The sequence below is a fragment of the Hyla sarda genome, chromosome 6, assembly GCF_029499605.1.
Source record: "Hyla sarda isolate aHylSar1 chromosome 6, aHylSar1.hap1, whole genome shotgun sequence".
Classification (NCBI taxonomy): domain Eukaryota; kingdom Metazoa; phylum Chordata; class Amphibia; order Anura; family Hylidae; genus Hyla; species Hyla sarda.
The window spans coordinates 137,351,170-137,369,142 of record NC_079194.1 but is presented as its reverse complement, the minus strand read 5'-3'; the positions used below and the strand labels follow the sequence as shown (position 1 = coordinate 137,369,142).

General features: G+C 41.6%; 1 protein-coding gene and 1 long non-coding RNA gene across 3 annotated transcripts in view; one reads left to right on the top strand and one right to left on the bottom strand.

Moving 5' to 3' along the window:
• The window catches only part of LOC130276182 (uncharacterized), a 158,810-nt gene that overhangs the window by 33,763 nt on the left and 107,074 nt on the right, over nucleotides 1-17,973 (bottom strand). For both annotated transcript variants that reach the window (XR_008845039.1, XR_008845038.1), the window contains 2 exons: nucleotides 1,340-1,445; nucleotides 1,097-1,232 (listed from right to left, as the gene is read on the bottom strand). This is a non-coding gene — a long non-coding RNA (uncharacterized LOC130276182). The remainder of the gene's footprint in view (nucleotides 1-1,096; nucleotides 1,233-1,339; nucleotides 1,446-17,973) is intronic.
• SEMA3B (semaphorin 3B) overlaps nucleotides 632-17,973 on the top strand; it is a 60,296-nt gene continuing 42,954 nt past the window's right edge. The window contains exon 1 of the mRNA XM_056525181.1: nucleotides 632-1,165. The gene's annotated coding sequence lies outside the window, so the exon portion shown is untranslated. The remainder of the gene's footprint in view (nucleotides 1,166-17,973) is intronic.

Genomic DNA, 17,973 nt, shown 5'->3' with positions numbered 1-17,973 from the left:
AGAGTTTATGCAAGGAAATCTACAGGCAATTTAAAACAGAAAGGTATTTTTTTTGCACCCATTGCTGCAAATTTGATGCTTTAACATACTATTTATAAAAAAAAAAAAAAAAAAAAAAAAATTTGAAGTTATTATGGATTTTGTTGTTTGTAATCTTTGGGACTAATGTATTTTTATTTTTTGCTTGGACTGTTTAAGTGGGTTATTCAGCATTAGAAAAACTCTGCTTTGTTTTTTGCAAATACAGGACCACACCTATCCACAGGTTTTACGAAGTAGTGCAGCTCCGTCATATTCACTTCAATGAAACTGAGCTGCAATACCAGACCCAACCTGTGGGCAGAAGTGATGCTGTTTTTGCAAAAAAAGATACATCATTATATTTCGTTTTTAAAGATTTTTTTTTAGAATGCAGCCTAATACAATATACATGTAAAAGACGGGTTACTTTCTATGATAAACAGGTTAGTATGCAGAGGCATAGATTGTAGCTTCTGGGTCCTGATGCAAAATCTGCAACAGGGCCCCAAATGACAAATATACTACTGGTCTCTTATGGGGCAGATTTGTTTTGGGGCCCCCTTAGGCACCAGGGCCCCAGTGCGACTGCTACCTCTATAGCTACGCCCCTGTTAGTAACCCTATGTGGACACTGTCAACCTCATTCCCCATCACCTGTCACCTTTAATTTATGACTTCACAGAATAATACTTACCCCTCAGGTGTTGGTCTCTGGTATTTTCAGATGCCTATGTTTACTGCACTCAGGTGTTCTGGCAATGCACAGGTTAAGCATTGTCCGCAGTGCGTGCTTTAAGCGTCTGGGAATCTTATCTCCTATGTTTTTACCTTGCAGGTAAATTCATGTGAGAGTCAGGGGAAGGGGAAGAACGTTATTCCCGCCTCTCATTAGGAAACCACCAGATGTCCCTCCCTGGGGGAGAACAAGCAACAACAAGACAGATACCCCTCCATCCAGACACTGCTCCCCACATCCCTGTGTCCTACGATCTTTATGCTGGGTTGCGAAGCTGAGTGTGTGTGTCAGAGAACAGAGGTCACAGCACTGATACAGAGAATTACCTGTGCCTCTTACCTGCATGTGTGGTCTGACTGTAATGGCAGTCAACCTTCATATGTGACCTCTCCGTCACGCCAGCACAAGGTATGTGATCTGTGGCTTGGGGTTCAGTGGGGCACGTAAATTACACATGAACATGTATATTTATGACCTAATAACACAAATACCAGAGGTTGGCACTGCTGAAAGTGAAGATTTATAAAAAGTCATATTTATACTCTAAACATGGGTAGTTAGTTTTGGTAAAGGTCCACTTACCTGGATATACAGTCAGGTAAAGGTCCGAGCTCAACACCAACAATAAAGACGTTGTCTTATTAACAATTTTCTAACTCATTGAGCTTTTTACATCATGATTTAATATCTGTTAATGGAAGAAAAACAGACCAGACCCTAATTGAGAGGACACCTCAAACTTTAGACCCCATACTCCTAAATGTATTCACACTTCAGACGCTAAACTCATTTGTACTCCAGACCCAAAACCAGACTATAAAATGATTTGAGACTAATCAATGGTGCGAGGTATTTACTTTTGCAAGATATAAGACAATGGTAGCATAATATGGAAATCCAAAGGTTACCCAATGCCAGACACTTAATATAATGAAATACAGTAAAACCAAGTGGGGGTGGTCTTCACAAAGAAGATGGCCAGTATAGATACTGTACAATATAATAAGTAGAATATTGATATTGTATAACTAAAGAATCTCACAGGAAATCTGATCTGGATAATAGGGTAGCAGAGTGGTAGTTGACCAAATCATGGCTGCATAATGTTTAAAAACGTATGCAGGACTGGCGTGGGCACATGTCCCATCTGTTCTGAGAGAGGTGTACTAGCTAAATTGGCATCCATATTGCCGCTATGTGTAACTACTGCAATGTGCATTTTACCAGGGAAGCAGTGTTGCAAGCTATGTTTGCCAGTAACATGGTACATGTGTGGATGGGGCTGAATTCAGTAGCAGCCAATCTGCGGGTAACACTGCCCTTCTTCTATAATGGCAGGTTTGCAGTGTCCAAATAGCTAGTGTTCCCAGTCCAGATGTGGACTGGAGACCACCAGTTGAATACTCCTGCTCTAAATTAATGACCAATACACATTAATTAATATGGTCCAAATGTTTTTGCACCCTTAAAGGTTCGAAGCAAGGATAAAAAAAAATGCCGTACAAAAAGTAAAGTAATAAAAATGCATGCAACAAAAATCCAAACTGTACTAGTCCTGCAAACACAAATAAATGGCTTGATACTATATTAGTGAAAATAAAAAGGTTCCTTTTTAGTGGCAGTAATCAAACACAGAGTTTCAATGAAGAAGGATGAAGCATTACTTCCATTACACTGGCCTGGCCCTTTAAAAAAACATATTACATACTGAAAGATAACGGGTTAAACCTGATGTGTTGATACAAGCTCTAATGATTTTTCTAATGGTACAAAAGGCGACAACACTGGGAACAACTGCTGAGAGAAAGAAAAAAAACAGGAATGTATCTGATGAGTTTCTGGGTTATTGTCCATGGACCAGCAGCTGTGTGTAACTGGGCTCAGGATCAGTCATTCACATCGATCCAGTCAGATCACAATCAGCTGAAACTGTGCTGTGTCATTCCACTTTTCTGAAGCTGCAGATTATGTCAGTAGATTTCCCTATAACCAAGGTCTTATTCCTTAAAAATGTGATGTGCAGGTTAATCAAATATATTGATCCCTATTATAAGCCACTAAGATCTGAGTAGAGGCTGACTGACAGGTAAAAAAGTATTCTATTGCTCCATGTTATCAGCTATCTCAGGTTGAAGATGCTGCCCTTCTGTCTGGAGGAGTAAAAAAACGTTAAAGGGGTACTACCCTGCTCTTATTATTTTGCTTTAATGGTTGTGTGTATTGTAGCTGTCTAACCGTTCCTTTTGTCACCTTTTTTCCTTTTGTGCTTTTTTTTTTTTTTACCTCAGTTAACTCAGCGTTCGTCTTTTGGTTTCCTTTCCCTTCCTTCCTGTTTGTGGGCTAGGTGAAACTACATTTCCCATCCTTCCCGTGCATCTTTTTTTTTTTTCTCTTTTGTGTCCTCCCTTTTTTCATATTTGGCCTTTCCTACTCCATTTTGGTATCCACCCCTGGTTTGCCCTCCTTCATTACTTAGTTCGCCATCTGTGTCTTTTTTTTTCCCCATCCCTGTTGCTGTCTTGTTCTTATTGGCTCGTTACACATGATCCTCCTTTAGCCACCATGGAACAGCTGCATGCGCATGCGCTGCGCACAATGTGTATTTGGTGCAGCACAAAATTCACATCACAGCCTGGCAGCATCATTTGATTGCGGAAATGAGGCTGAAAAGTCACATGACTTTCGCAAAACCTCGCAGAGTTTTCCAAAACGAGGCTTGCTAAAGTCACATGACTTTATGGAATGTTCATTGGTTAAGCGAAAACGAGGCTGTAAAGTCATGAGATCATGTCCGCGGGCAGAGGAGGAGGATCACAGAACGAAAGTATGAATAATAAACAGACGGGCGGTGGAAGGCAGAACATAGAAGGCAGGCTGAAATCATGGAACCCATCCCCATGATGACAAAACGATCACTGAAAAAAAAAAGGGGTCGGCATGAGTAGGAAATAGCTGAAACTACCAGACTTCCTCCAAACAACAAAGGTCAGACAAAACAAACTATACACACATTTATAATAAAAAACAAACAAACTATAATATAGCTCAATAGGAGATAAAGCACGAAACACAAACTGTCTTGCCATGGTAGTACCCCCTTTAAATATTTCTCAGACGTAACTTAGTCCAGTGGGGAGATATAGCCTACTGGATGGTACCTTAGGGAAAGCAATATAAAAGACAGAACATCTAAGAGCACAACCTAAAAGAAAAAAAAGAGACTGTTGTCTGATATAAAATGAGAAAACTATTGGTAAGGATCCGCATGAAGTAAAACCATAGTAGAAGATGTTCCCATAAAGAGAACAGGGTTCTGAAGTTCTAAGCAGTTGAAAAATAAAAATGATGTATTTAAGAAATGTTTAACCCCTTAAGGACCCAGCCTAAATATACCTTAAGGACCCGGCCATTTTTTGAACATCTGACCACTGTCATTTTAAGCATTAATAACTCTGGGATGCTTTTACCTTTCATTCTGATTCCGAGAATGTTTTTTCGTGACATATTCTAGTTTATGTTAGTGGTAAAATGTTGTCAATACTTGCATCATTTCCTGGTGAAAAATTCCAAAATTTGATGAAAAAATTTTGCATTTTTTTTTTTACTTTGAAGCTCTCTGCTTATAAGGAAAATGGACATTCCAAATAAATTATATATTGATTCACATATACAACATGTCTACTTTATGTTTCCATCATAAAGTTGACATGTTTTTACTTTTGGAAGACACCAGAGGGCTTCAAAATATAGCAGCAATTTTCCAATTTTTCACATAATTTTCAAAATCTGAATTTTTCAGGGAACACTTCAGTTTTGAAGTGGATTTCAAGGGCTTTCTTATTAAAAATACCCGATAAATGACCCCATTATAAAAACTGCACCCCTCATGTATTCAAAATGACATTCAGAAAGTTTTTTTTAACCCTTTAGGTGTTTCACAGGAATAGCAGCAAAGTGAAGGAGAAAATTCAAAATCTTCATTTTTTACATTCACATGTTCTTGAAGACCCAGTTTTTTTATTTTTACAAGGGGTAATAGATGAAAAATCCCCCCAAAATTTGTAACCCAATTTCTATGGAGTAAGGAAATACCTCATATGTGTATGTCAAGTGTTCGGCGGGCGCAGTAGAGGGCTCAGAAGGGAAGGAGCGACAATAGGATTTTGGAGAGTGAATTTTGCTGAAATGGCTTTTGGGGGGCATGTCACATTTAGGAAGGCCCTATGGTGCCAGAACAGCAGAAAACCCCCACATGGCATACCATTTTGGAAACTACACCCCTCAAGGCACGTAACAAGGGGTCCAGTGAGCCTTAACACCCCACAGGTGTTTGACGACTTTTCGTTAAAGTCGGATGTGTAAATGGAAAAAAAAATTTTTTCACTAAAGTGCAGTTTTTTCCCCAAATTTCTCATTTTTACAAAGGGTAATGGGAGGAAATGCCCCCCAAAATTTGTAACCCCATCTCTTCTGAGTATATAAATACCCCATGTTTGGACGTAAAATGCTCTGCGAGCGAACTACAATGCTCAGAAGAGAAGGAGTCACATTTAGCTTTTGGAAAGCAAATTTTGCTGAAATGGTGTTTGGGGGGCATGTCACATTTAGGAAGCACCTAGGGTGCCAGAACAGCAAAAAAAAACACATGGCATACCATTTTGGAAACTACACCCCTCAAGGAACGTAACAAGGGGTACAGTGAGCCTTAACACCTCACAGGTATTTCACGACTTTTTGTGAAAGTTGGATGTGTAAATGAAAAAATATAATTTTTTCACTAAAATGCTGTGTTTTCCCCAAATTTTACATTTTTACAAGGGGTAATTGGAGAAAATGACCCCCAAAATTTGTAACCCCATTTCTTCTGAGTATGGAAATACCCCATGTTTGGACGTCAAGTGCTCTGCTGGCACAATACAATGCTCAGAAGAGGAGCGCCATTGAGCTTTTTGAAAGAGAATTTGTTTGGAATGGAAGTCGGAGGGCATGTGCGTTTACAAAGCCCCCCCGTGGTGCCGGAACAGTCGACCCCCGCACATGTGACCCCATTTTGGAAACTACACCCCTCACAGAATTTAATAAGTGGTGCAGTGAGTATTTACACCCCACTGGCGTTTGACAGATTTTTGGAACAGTGATCCGTGAAAATGAAAAATTAGATTTTTCATTTGCACAGCCCACTGTTCCAAAGATCTGTCAGACACCTGTGGGGCGTAAATGCTCACTGTACCCCTTATTACATTATTTGAGGGATGTTGTTTCCAAAATGGGGTCACATGTGGGGGGGTCCATTGTTCTGGCACTATGGGGGCTTTGTAAACACACGTGGTCTTCAATTCCGGACAAATTTTCTCTTCAAAATCCCAATGGCGCTCCTTCTCTTCTGAGCATTGAAGTTTGCCCGTAGAGCACTTTACATGCACACATGGGGTATGTTCTTACTCAGAAGAAATGGGGTTACAAATTTTGGGGGTCTTTTTTTCTATTTTCCCTTGTAAAAATGAAAAATTTAGGGTAACTCCAGCATTTTAGCGAAAAAAAAGGTTTTTCTCATTTTCCCATCCAACTATTTTGTCAAACACCTGTGGGTGTTCAGGCTCACTATACCCCTTGTTACGTTCAGTGAGGGGTGTAGTTTCCAAAATGGGGTCACATGAGGGTATTTCTTTTTTTGTGTTTATGTCAGAACCGCTGTAAAATCAGCCACCCCTGTGCAAATCACCAATTTAGGCCTCAAATGTACACAGTGCGCTCTCACTCCTGAGCCTTGTTGTGCGTCCGCAGAACATTTACGCCCACATATGGGGTATTTCCGTACTCAGGAGAAATTGCGTTACAAATTTTGGGGGTCTATTTTTGCTTTTACCGCTTGTGAAAATAAAAAGTATGGGGCAACACCAGCATGTTAGTTTAAAAAATAAAAAAAATGTTACACTAACAGGCTGGTGTAGACCCCAACTTTTCCTTTTCATAAGGGGTAAAAAGAAAAAAAGCCCCCAAAATTTGTAGTGCAATTTCTCCCGAGTACGGTGATACCCCATATGTGGCCCTAAACTGTTTCCTTGAAATACGACAGGGCTCCGAAGTGAGAGAGCGCCATGCGCATTTGAGGACTAAATTAGGGATTGCATAGGGGTGGACATAGGGGTATTCTACGCCAGTGATTCCCAAACAGGGTGACTCCAGCTGTTGCTAAACTCCCAGCATGCCTGGACAGTCAGTGGCTGTCCGGAAATGCTGGGAGTTGGTGATTTGCAACAGCTGGAGGCACCGTTTTGGAAACACTGCCGTACAATACGTTTTTTATTTTTATTGGGGTGGACAGTGTAAGGGGGTGTATATGTAGTGTTTAACCCTTTATTATGTGTTAGTGTAGTGTTTTTAGGGTACGTTCACACTGGCGGGCGTTTACAGTGAGTTTACCGCTAGGAGTACGTGCTGCGGCGAAAAATTTGCCGCAGCCCAAACTTGAAGCAGAAAACTAACTGTAAACCTGCCTGTGTGAATGTACCCTGTACATTCACATGGGGGGGGGGGGGGGGGGGGGGGGGGGGGGCAAACATCCAGCTGTTTCAAAAGTACAACTCCCAGCATGTACTGACAGACCGTGCATGCTGGGAGTTGTACTTTCGCAACAGCTGGAGGCACACTGGTTGGAAAACCTTCAGTTACCTAACTCAGTCTTTACCAACCAGTGTGCCTCCAGCTTTTGCAAAACTACAACTCCCAGCATGTACTGATCGCCGAAGGGCATGCTGGGAGATGTAGTTATGCAACAGATGGAGGTACATAACTACAACTCCCACCATGCCCACATAGCAGTTTGCTGTCTGAGCATGCTGGGATTTGCAGTTTTGCAACATCTGGAGAGCTATAGTTTAGAGACCACTGCACAGTGATCTCCAAACTGTAGACCTCCAGATGTTGCAAAACTACAAATCCCAGCATGCTCAGACAGCAAACTCCATGGGCATGCTGGGAGTTGTAGATTTGCAAGATCTGGAGAGCGACAGTATAGAGATCATTGTGCAGTGGTCTCAAACTGTAGCTCTCCAGCTGTTGCAAAACTACAAATCCCAGAATGCCTAACCAGCTCTCTGGGCATGCTGGGAGTTGTAGTTTTTCAGCATCTGGAGGGCTACAGTTTAGAGACCACTCTATAGTGGTCTCAGACTGTAGCCCTCCAGATGTTGCTAAGCAACTCACCGACTTCCGTAGGATCCACGGAGCTGCGTCGCCGTCCTCTTCTTCCGTCGATCGTCGCCTGCTGCCGACGTTGATCGTCACCCGCTTCCGTCGCCGATGGGTGAGTGGATCTTCGGCGCCGGTCCTGTGTTGTTTCCCCGTTCTGCCCCGCCTATTGTGGGTGGGCAGGGCGGGGAAACCGAAAGTAAAGCCCCCCGCCCCGATCTGCTATTGGTCATCGCATCTTGATGACCAATAGCAGGGATAGGAGGGGTGGCACCCCTGCCACCTCACTCCTATTGCTTCAGGGGGATCGTGGGTGTCATGGACACCCGCGATCCCCCTTCTATTCCGGGTCATCGGGTCACCATAGACCCGAATCGGCGCAAATCGCAAGTGTGAATTCACTTGCGATTTGCGCCGATCGTCGACATGGGGGGGTCTGATGACCCCCCTGGGCATTTGGGCGGGGTGCCTGCTGATCGATATCAGCAGGCACCCCGGTCCGGTCCCCGCCCGGCGTGCGGCGGGGACAGAAATTCCCACGGGCGTATGGATACGTCCTGGGTCCTTAAGTACCAGAAAGCCAGGGCGTATCCATACGCCCTAGGTCCTTAAGGTGTTAAGCAATGCCTACTTTGAATGTATACATTAAACTTTTTTGCCTCATTTGAGAATTTAAACCAAAACAATTGCTGTGTCCCTGTATGCAAAGGGTTAAATTGTCCATGTCATTTAACAACAAAAAAAAAACCTTTGGCATGTCACAAAGAAATGTCAAATGTTACAATCGGTCTGGATCTGGGTGTTAAACCCCAACAAATCACTATTACAAGCCAGGAGAAGTGTGTGGCTTACAGCATCTCTCCCTGGCGTGCTGCAGGAGATGGGTTCCTTAGACTTCAGCAAGACAGGAAGAGCAGCGAGCCAGAGACCGAGGTGCTCAGCCATGTGCTTCTCCTGGCTTGTTCTAACAATAGGTTGGGGTCTGAATGCCCAAACTATAACCGATCAAAAATGTGACATGTCAAAATTTTTTTTTTTTTTTTTTATGACAGGGACACTAATAGTAAATATGATCTGTTTGAATTGCATTGGTTTGTGAGAGTCTCTTTCACAGGGAGCTACTGGCAGAGAAAGCCCCACATTAAAACAGCTCCTCTTAAAATGCTTCTGTACCATTATAATCTCTGAACTGTGTACATTACTGGCCCTTCGTATCTCCCTGTATATACATGTGTGTTTATGAGCCTGCACTTTTGCTTTAAGATACATTCCATAGTCTCTGTCCCTCCCACGGTAAAGGTGATAGCTTGGTGCATGGATAAGGTGATGCTAATGTGGACTGTGTCTCTGTCACCACAATTCGATATCATCAGGTAGCACGGTGGTGTACATGGTTTTAACCCCCCCCCCCCCCCCTCCTTCCCACTTATGGTTGTGGAATAGAAAGGAAGGGTGTGGGTGCTGTACTATGATTTACAAGGGTTGTGGGATCTGGTTCTGTAGAAGACACAGAGGGTTTAATTGATGGCAGCTCCTGAATTAGCTGTTAATTTTATTAATGTGTAACTGTTGGTTAACGTCTGAGGCCAAGAAATGAAGCATGACGATGAGTGTGAGTGGGAGGTGGCGACACCGAAACACAGATCCAGACAATCACTACAGATATGAATATCTTGCAAATCAGTCTGACATTTGCTACTGCGGGAAAACCACAAACCACAGATTTATGGCACATCTGAGATAAAAGGCTGATCCAGCGTGACGTGAACAAAGCTTCATCATTGTATGAAACGTTCTATAGGGTAAATGAAATAAATTCTGAGCCTGGCACAGATAAATAAAAAGCCCAAAATGTATGTATATAATTTATGATCTCCCCTGTGCTTGCCAAGTGGGCGGGCTATCCATGAAGAGGGCATGCTAAATTTACTTCAAGTTACGCCTGCTAGCACCAAAATCATAGTTACATAGTTAGTACGGTCGAAAAAAGACATATGTCCATCAAGTTCAACCAGGGAATTAAGGGGTAGGGGTGTGGCGCGATATTGGGGAAGGGATGGGATTTTATATTTCTTCATAAGCATTAATGTTATTTTGTTCCAGAAATGTAGCTAATCAATAATGAAAACCATACAGACTTCATAGTTGATTCTTGGTCTGTGTAATTTTAACAACATCTTAGCCAATTAATTCTCCCATTCAATTAAACGAGATTTTAAAAATATATTTAATAACACGCACACCTCTAAATAAATGTGGTGCTTTTTGGACTGTTTGAAAAGAAGTCTCTACTCAGCCTCTAATGAGCAGGCATACATTTAGCTATGATCTGCACCATCGTATCTCATAATAATAATGATAAACCTAGCGGAAAATTGCTGGCCCATCATCATCTCGGTTAACCCCACCCAGTTTTAAAAAGTGGTCAAAGCAGAAAAAGTTGAATAATTTAGCACAAATTTTTTTGCTCCAAAATACTGGCACAAGCTAATTGATAAATCTCCACCCAAAAAAAAAAAAAAGTTGTAGGAGACAGGAGAAATGTATTTATTGCCCTGAGAAATGAGTGGCAACAAAGAGACACATTACAGCTTATATGACATATGGGATGACTGATGGAGCAGGTTCCCTCTTTTTGTAGAACATTATTGTATCCAAGGGACTAAAGCCTGTTATAGAGGAGAGATTTCATGCTAATTTGACCCCCACAGCTTTGTGCTGTTGCTCTTTCCTCAGTAGTAAAGGTAATATGACCAGGTGATGAACCATTTTCCTTTTAATACGTCAGGCCTGAACAGATTCTTACCACTGCTTTATGGGAAGCATGTCTATTTCTTATTCTGGAATCTGTATTGGTGTTATATCCCTACGATTCCATCAAAAAGACGTTGGTGGTCTCCAGTTGAAGAATAGTTGTCTTGTTGCTTGGCCATACTTCCTTATGATGCTGTTATGTACTATTGTACATATAATCACTAATTTACTATATTACAAATTTCTGGTACTTGAGGTGTTAAGTAACCAACAGTGGATACAAAGTTCTGGCAGATATCAGAGGTCTGGTTCTGACTGTAACCTTCCCTTCACTGCTGCCAATTGAACCCCATCCTTACCGGGACGCTTGCGGTATGTTTAACTCCCTTGCTGCCAGATAATTAAGGAGTATGACAACATATACTGTACTATGTAACTGGGAAGAAAAATGTACCCCTAACATTAAGCCCAATCCCAGTAACTACAGCTTCTAAGTTGATATACTTATCAGATCTGCTACTTCTATTTGTTACAGGGTAACTTGATGTTGTCACAGATTTTTAGATCCACTGAATAGTACATCTGTCTTATTTGTTTTGAATGTCAGCATAGAAGGAGTTAACACAACATAACCCTGAGCTGGTATATAAAGGGAAAGGACAGATTGTTTTATATATACAAAAGTGTATGTCAAGGAGAAGGGGCGGCCATCATCAAGCAGCATCATGTCCGTCTGCTTTTTGTTATTATTTGGGTTTGTGCTGATTATAAGCTGTTATCAGTCTATTATGTGGTCTCCTGAATGATGTTGTTTCTAAAGTGGCCAAGACCCATCATTCATCCTGGGAGCAAGGTCCCTTGTTCAGTAAGTGACGTCATCATTTCCTACACCCCCACCCCCTTCATAATTTGGTGTCACGGAGACTGAACTTTGCCCTCACAGCTGACTCAAGGGAGCTGTCACAGGGCTGGTACTAACTTGTTCCAATGTTTTATCATGGTGAAGTCACAGTGTTGTCACTGGAGGGAGAATTTTCTGGAAATTTTCTGAACTGGAAGCGGGGTGTTGCTGGCCTTGCACTTGCTAGTTAAGAATCTCAACGCTGGAGAAAGAGGCTGGAAAATCCAAGGCATCAAAAGAATGTTCTTTCTAAGTTGCTGGGGGAGATCCAGGCATGTGTGAGACAGCTGGAGGAAAAAAGCTGAAACATACAATATGTGACCAGGCAGCTTAGGGAGGAGGGCAGTGGGTAAGGGGGTGCTGGGTACCTGCAGAGCTTTCATGGGTATTAGTGTCACCTTAATGTGTTCATGCCTCTCTTCATCTTCCGCAGAGAATAGGCGCAGTTCTGACCTCCTGCACTCAGCTCCTGGTCCTCAATAGGATCCAGCACTAAGAGCATTCCCTGAGGATGGGGAGTGAGCCAGGTCACTATGAGCCATGACCTCTGACACCACTCACTGCAGTGGGTCACTAAGGTGACAATGTGTTAAATGTGCAGTAAATGACCTGTGACTTGGGAGGGACACTTAATATCTTCTGTGTCCGTTTCCACCCAGCAGGGAAATGCTCTTCATGCTGCTCCCTTCCCCCCTCCTGTCCTTGATCCTTAAAGCTGCTATAGCACCTGCTCATTCTTTAGTCATCCTTCAATACCTGCAATGTCAGCTATCAATAAAAGATATGTGCCTACCCCCCTAATAAACATGAAGTAATCTGGGCCCACTGTGCAGGGTCAGACTGGCCCACCAGACAAGCAATGATCTTCCCACATGCCCAAGCTATGACACAATAATGTACCCCTAATATAGAACCCCACAGGTCTAGCAAGACAACATCAATCTTGTTGACTGTCACCAGTTAAATCTATATCTATATTAAACGATCCGTTATATAAAGTAGTAAATATTAAGTTTCTACCTTTCCTGTCACAAATTCCATTGAGAAATACTTGTGGTGTCCCAGTACCGTATTGCATACCGTACCTTGTATGGTGGTCCCCAAAATCAGAGTTACTACGTTCAGGTAGGGTCCCCCAGGTGGGACAGCCCCTAGTCGCTTCCTCCTTCTCTAATTTTATAATGTTTATGTGTACATATTTAATAATGGGTATATTTAATATAATGTATATTAGTATACTTACCTTTGTAGCGTCGCAGGACTTGTTGACTATGTTAATTCCTCTATGGTATGTTGGAGGACCTTTGGAGGTCCTTGGGTCACATGATTACCCATAACCCTTTGTAAAGATGATAGACAGAAGTACTGGACCAATCAGCTTAAGGCCAGCCCCTGCCCATATAAGGGAGCTGTAGCCAATGATCGCTCTCTTGGGTTGCTGCTCTCGTGGATGCCGGACTAGCAGGACGGATCTGCGCGACTTACAAAGACACTCTAGGCCTGAAGCCTGCCGGCCTCAATCAAACCGTGAGTCCTAAACTAAATCCCCGCTAAAACTAGCGTGACTGCTGGACCTCAACTAAATCCCCTAAATCCAGCGGAACAGCACATATCAGTCTACGGACTCTAAAACGCTTAAGGTCCCAACCACTGTCAATCTCTAAGAGACTAAAATCTTCAGTAAAAGTTACGACGGTTTTCAACAAACTCTCCGGTTGTGGACATTCAATTATTCCATACCTCCCTATCGCTCTTGGGAAGGGTGGCGGTAGGACAAGCATTGCAGAGGAGCCCTCACCCTGGCGTCACGAATAGAAAGGGTTAATCAGACACCCTTTAATTACCGTACAGCTACACCCCATATACCCTACACCCCCAGGCTATCACATACTAAACACCTCTGCTCATCCTACAATTGCTAAGAACAGGAATAAATAGACTGTACTCACCTCTCCTACAGTCGACCCCTCTTCAGCCTAAACACTAGGGAGCAATAGATTGTATTCCCTCATCCTACAGTAAACCTCTCCCAGTCTGACATAGCTGACAACAGGAATCCATAGAGACAATATATAATCCTGTGTATCTACAAATCTTTTTCTCTGGATGTGCACTCTGATGGACATGAAAGGGGATGGATAACAGGATAAGGCTTTCGTGTTACTGGACTATTCACAGAGAAAAGAGTATACATTACATCCTTACACTACATCCAAAATTAGAGCTAACTGCTAAACGTTTCAAGTGGTGTACACTTTAGAAATAGTCTCCATTGGGGTTCTTATTTCCACTTATTAAATGAATTATTTATGCACACTGTGAATCATGTACATCCTTGGTTCTAACATAGTGTCCTGAGTCACTACCTAAAAAGACAAAAATAATTCTACAGATTGATGATTTTGTTTTCACAGCCAATCAACCACTAGGGGGTGTTGTAAATTTTCTCTGGTTCAGCAACTGCTTTCTATCTGTTTTACTGACCTTTACACAACAATTACAAGCATCTTTATTAAAGAGCCCCAGCTCCTCCACCTTTTTAATTTCTGCCTTCATTATGTTCTCCTGCATCTCGTTTCTACTACTAATTAATGCCTCTGTTGTTGTTGGCTTTCTCTCTAGTTTTACCTCCCACATTAATTACTTCCTACCCCCGGGGTCTTACCCCTCTATTTTCCTGGCTCTCATTGTAAGAAAATGCTCTTCTCATTACTTGTCTTCCCATTCTCCTGGCTGTCTATATAGCACCCCCCCTTTCTCTCTATCCTTGTGCTCTATCCCTTTGTTGTGGGGTGAATAAGGCCCACACTTGTCACTTGCTGGAATGTCTCTTTCTGTCTAGTGAGTGTGTGTGACTCCAGGCACTACCACCTCTTAAATTACACCCACAAGGGCATGTAAGAATGCACAATGTGTATGGTACCTTAGATGGGGGGATTTGTGTGCTGTACCCTAATCATGAATGGGAAGATGATCATACCTGTTCAAATTTAGATTCAAATTCTGTTTGACCTTTTCTAAGACTGGATTGTGCCCAGACATAACTGGCAAAAGGAAAGGAAATATGAATAAAAACATCAGATGCATGTATACTAACCACAACATCAGGTACATGCCTCAATAATAAGATGGATGAACTGGAATTATTAAAGGAGCACTCCACTGGAAAAAAAAAATGTTTTTAATTAAAAGTTAAAACAGATATGTAAATTACTTCTATTTAAAAATCGTAATCCTTCCAGTACGTATCAGCTGCTGTATGTTCCACAGGAAGTTATTTTCCTTTAGAATTTCATTTCTGTCTGACCACAGTGCTCTCTGCTTACACCTCTGCCCATTTTAGGAACTGTCCAGAGTAGGAGCAAATCCCCATAGCAAACGTATCCTGCACTGTGGTCAGACAAAAAGGAAATTCAAAATGAGAAGAACTTCCTGTGTAGTGTACAGCAGCTGATAAGTACTGTAAGGATTAAGATTTTTAGAATAGAAGTAATTTACAAATCTGTTTAACTTTCTGGTACCAGGTGATTTAAAAAAAAATATTTTCTAGTGGAGTACCCCTTTAATGTTGGAAGTAGACTAGGACATAGTTGTAATAAGCGAGACATTGCTGGATGCGAGCTATGACTGGGCTGTTAATTTTCAGGGTTATAGTTTGTTAAGAAATGACCGTACATATAAGAAAGGGGGAGGGGTTTGCTTATACCTAAAATCTTGTTTTAGGCCCATTCAGCACAAAGACATAGGTGAGGAAATGGAGTCTCTATGGGTGGAAGTAGGAGGAAGGGGTAAGAATAATAAATTACTGATAGGGGTTTGTTATAAGTCACCAAGTATAATGGAAGCAGCAGAAAACCAACTAATAAGACAACTAGATGGGGCAGCAAAGGAAGGTGAAGTTATTATTATGGAGGGACTTAAACTACAAGAATAGAGACTGAGAAGCTATAACCTGCAGGTCCAGCAAAGGAAACAGGTTATTGGCAATAATAAAGGACAATTACCTGTCCCAGCTAGACCAAACATGAGGGAGGTCCCTTCTGGACCTTATACTAACCAATAGGCCAGACATAGTATCCGAAGTAGAGGTAGGGGGTCATCTTAGTAATAGTGACCACAACATTATAAGTTTTTATGTATCCTATAAGATGATGTCTACTAGTGGGGCTACAAAAAACAAACTTTAGGAAAGCCAATTTTCACCAACTAAGAGAGGAGCTCAATGACAGAGTCATCCTGAATAGATTTTGTGAACGACATACAGTCATGGCCATAAATGTTGGCACCCCTGAAATCTTTCAAGAAAATAAAGTATCTCTCACAGGAAAGGATTGCAGTAACACGTTTTGCTATACACATGTTTATTCCCTTTGTGTGTATTGGAACTAAACCAAAAAAAGGGAGGAAAAAAAGCAAATTAGACATAATGTCACACCAAAGTCCAAAAATGGGCTGGACAAAATTATTGGCACCCTTAACTTAATATTTGGTTGCACATCCTTTTGAAAAAATAATTGAAATCAGTCGCTTCCTATAACACCCAATAAGCTTCTTACACCTCTCAGCCGGAATATTGGACCACTCTTCCTTTGCAAACTGCTCCAGGTCTCTCTTATTGGAAGGCGCCTTTTCCCAACAGCAATTTTAAGATCTCTCCACAGATGTTCAATGTGTTAGATCTGGACTCATTGCTGGTCACTTCAGAACTCTCCAGCACTTTGTTGCCATCCATTTCTGGGTGCTTTTTGACATATGTTTGGGGTCATTGTCCTGCTGGAAGACCCAAGATCTTAGACGCAAACCCAGCTTTCTGAAACTGGGCTGTACAGTGCGACCCAAAATCCGTTGGTAATCCTCAGATTTCATGATGCCTTGTACACATTCAAGGCACCCAGTGCAAGAGGCAGCAAAACAACCCCAAAACATCATTGAACCTCCACCATATTTCACTGTAGGTACTGTGATCTTTTCTTACTCAAAGTCATTTTGGTAAAATGTAATCTTGCTTTTTTATGTATCTGTGTCAGCAGTGGGGTCCTCCTGGGTCTCCTGCCATAGCATTGCATTTCATTTAAATGTCGACTGCTTGAATGTCTTTAGAACTTGTTTGGGGCTGCTTATCCACCATCCGGACTATCCTGTGTTGACACCTTTCATCTATTTTTCTCTTCCATCCATGCCCAGAAAGATTAGCTACAGTGCCATGGGTTGCAAACTTCTTGATAATGTTGCGCACTGTGGACAAATCTAGATCTCTGGAGATGACTTGTAACCCTGAGATTGTTGATATTTTTCCAAAATTTTGGTTCTCAAGTCCTCAGACAGTTCTCTTCTCCTCTTTCTATTGTCCATGCTTAGTGTGGCACACACAGACACACAATGCAAAGACTAAGACAACTTCTCTCATTTTTATCTGCTTTCAGGTGTGATTTTTATATTACCCATACCTGTTACTTGCCCCAGGTGAGTTTAAAGGAGCATCACATGCTTGAAACAATCTTATTTTCCACAATTGTGAAAGGGTGCCAATAATTTTGTCCAACCCATTTTTGGAGTTTAGTGTGACATTATGTCCAATTAGTTTTTTTTCTTCCCTTTTTTGGTTTAGTTCCAATAACACAAAGGGTATAAACACATGTATAGCAAAACATGTGTTACTGCAATCCTTTTCTGTGAGAAATGCTTCATTTTCTAGAAACATTTCAGGGGTGCCAACATTTACATCCATGACTGTATACCCTACAGTAAAAAAACGTTTTAGAAAAAGGAGAAGACCAATTTGGTTAGCCAAAACATTTAGGGATGCAAAAATGATAAGAGGCAATCATTTAGACTACTAACACAAGGTAGTGGAGAGGGGCGTTAAAAAATTCTGAATAAATTCTGTAAAGAAGAAATAAAATTAGCAAAAATTGCAGCAGAGAGAATGAATGTCGTAAAAAGAACCCCAAATTATCCTTCACCTACATAAATAATAAGAAGCTTAAAACTAAAAATGTTAGGAACTGGCTCAGTGACAGGAAGCAGAGGGTGGGTATCAATAGAACTTACTCTGGTTGGGTGACAGTTACAAGTGAAGACCTGCAGGGGTCAGTACTGGGTCCACTTTTCAATGAGGGAGATTTATCAAGGGATTTAAGCATCTTTTTTTGCTTACAAAAGTTGCACAAAAAGTTGCACGTGCGCCTAAGCAATTTTTTTGCAACTTTTGTGGGTAAGCAAAAAATACCAATCTTCCCTACTGAAGCAATTTTCAGTTTTTACTTTGCAGTGGTCCTAGATTTATCATTGCGAAAGTCACACGTAAACAAATAAAAAGACCCCCTTCAAAAAGTCGCAAGTGTAAGCAAGGTCAGGCCTGGCTTACAAA